Source organism: Lagopus leucura, unplaced genomic scaffold (assembly GCF_019238085.1).
Source record: "Lagopus leucura isolate 7727_CA_CO unplaced genomic scaffold, USGS_WTPT01 Super-Scaffold_73, whole genome shotgun sequence".
Lineage (NCBI taxonomy): Eukaryota > Metazoa > Chordata > Aves > Galliformes > Phasianidae > Lagopus > Lagopus leucura.
Genome location: NW_024962252.1, coordinates 4173393 through 4175435, shown reverse-complemented (window position 1 = coordinate 4175435; position 2043 = coordinate 4173393).

Here is a 2043-nt window from a genome sequence, read left to right as displayed (position 1 = left end):
TGTTCTTTTAATCCAATAAACAACAGTAACTACTACTTACACTATTACAAACCTCTGCAGTGCTACGACGATGATAGCACTGCAGCCTGGATTTCCCTCCATCTCTTTTCCCATTGCTGCCAGCTAAGCTCATGCCCACCACCAACAGCTGCCAATAAATTTTCCTCCATTGGGAAACTAAAAATGACCTCTCTCCTTTTCCAGAGGAGCGAGTCAAGCAAATTCCAGAGAATGTTTTCAAATGAAGATAAAGAAACCTGCCAAAGCCCTCAAGTCAGCCCTCTGCGTAAAAACATGAGCACAGCTCAGGGGTGTTTGTGGTGCTGTAGTGGAAGCATGTGAAAAAACTGCTTTGTAAGGGAAGATGCTCCTTCAGAAAGATCAGTGCCTGAGTACTGCTTATGTGGAAATGAGCCATGATGCATCAAATACAAAAATAAACGCAGTTCCTAAGTCTTGTGTTATTTCCTGATGTGAATGAGAAAGAGAAGATCTCTGGATCTGCAGAATACTGGGAGGAGAGAACTGACATTTCTAAATGTGCTGCCCCTAAGGGACTAGGCTTGTTGTCCAGAAAAGAACAGTACAAGATGATGCTGATGCAAGGAGCTGTGAGTTATGATAATGCAGGTTGCATCTTGGCAGAATGGGTGAGATGCCAAGAGAGAACACGGAAGGCACAACCATGGGATGTACCAGCAAGTCACAGCGATGTCTGAGGACAAGAATCAGTGGACCTGAGCAATGAGCCCACCATATCCCCCTTTGCCACACAGACCTCAGCAGGCATTAGGGAAATGAATATCTCTACAACTCCCTGAAAGAAGGTTGTAGCAAGGTGGGGGCTGGTCTATTCTCCCAGGTAACAGTGATAGGATGAGAGGGAATGGCCTTTAGTTGCTTCAGGGGAGGTTCAGGTTGAATATTAGGTAAAAATTTCTTCTCAGAAAGTGTGGGGTGGGGCACTGACACAGGCTGCACAGGGAGATGGTGGAGTTGCCATCCCTGGAGGTGTTGAAGAACTGTGGAGATGTGGCACTGAGGGATGTGGTTTAAGGGCAAGGTGGTTGACAGTTGGACAAGATGATCTTAGAGGTCTTTTCCAACCACAGTGATTCCATGATTCTGTGTTTCTATAAAGGCCAGTACTCATGCTGTCTGGGAAGCTGCTCCCCTCCCTGAGCAGTTTCCAGCCTCTTACATCCTCACCTGTAATGATTTGGGTTGTGTATCCTTCTGACAGACTGCTATGCCACCGCATCATTTCCAAAGGCAGTGACACTATTTCTGCAGGCTCTTTCAGATTTTATTCTGAGATCCCTAAGTGACCCACTGAGATGGCCTCATTCATCTTCAAGAATTCTATTCACATTTGCTTGTGTTTGGATAGTTCCAAGAAAGTCACTCTGTATTCAGTGCCTTAATTTCTTATAAACTTTGTGTAACTAAATGTCAGTCTGTGCAGCTCGTTGCCTTTGATTTAATATACTGCTGGAGAATCTGGTTTTTCAGAAAAAAAAAAAAAAAAAAAAAGTAAGACAAATGCAAATTGCTGTGCACAGCATTGAAGGGTTCACGTCGTTTTTGGAAATCCATATTCTGTAGTGATTTTTAGAAGTTGTTTAGAAACTTTTCTGATTAATGGATCAAGAAGATGATAAACATTCTTTTATTAATGCAATTTTATACCATGACATGGAAGAAAAAGAACCCTTTCTGCATAGCAACTTAAGAGAACACTGGAAAACACAAGCAGAGAAAACTATGCACATTGTCTTAAGATCCCCACCCTCCTCAATCTTAGGGGTTGGACCCTAAGAGGTCCCTTTCAAACTCGACCATTCTGTGATTCTGTGATTTACAACTGAGAACACTTGTAAGGCTTCAGAATTATCACTGGGAGCACAACAGCACGAGAGCTTGGTGAGCAGTTAGGTTGACTCAACAGCAAGAGGACATGCTTGTTAAATAACCTTGATAAATGGAATTATCTGGATTAAAGTGGGAAGGGAAAGGAAGGGAAGGGAAAGGAAAGGAAGGGAA